Below are 499 nucleotides of genomic sequence, written 5' to 3' on the forward strand. Positions count from 1 at the left end.
ATTGTAGCTAAGCTGAGAGTTGATAGTTCTGCTGCACCAAGAAATGAATTGTAGGCTCCATTTTTGGAAACAGACTTCCTGCTATGATCAAAGCTATTTGTCTTGAGTGACTTCATTCTCAGCCCACAGAGAACAGGTTACAATCATTTAAGAAATTGTGTAGGTATTAAGATGGCCTATCCATAAAGTCATTCTCCAACTGTTTCAATGAACAATGGTTCTGCTTGGAGGGTGGCACAGACATTAGGTGAGGGTAAGAATTTGATTCATTAGCTGTGATAATTTGGAAAAGCATTCATCTCAGAGAAAGAGTAATTTATAAAGTCCTCTTCTTCAAACTTGATACAAGATTTACAAATGTCAAGAAAAGCATTCAGTCTCACTTTGCTGTTCTCTTACAAGCCACCTCCCTAGTCTATGTTTCTTTTGGCTATATAAATACTTTTGAAATATATAAGCTGTTCTGAAAAACCATAGTATAGTGTAAAAACATGAAATA

The sequence above is a fragment of the Mastomys coucha genome, unplaced genomic scaffold, assembly GCF_008632895.1.
Source record: "Mastomys coucha isolate ucsf_1 unplaced genomic scaffold, UCSF_Mcou_1 pScaffold23, whole genome shotgun sequence".
Lineage (NCBI taxonomy): Eukaryota > Metazoa > Chordata > Mammalia > Rodentia > Muridae > Mastomys > Mastomys coucha.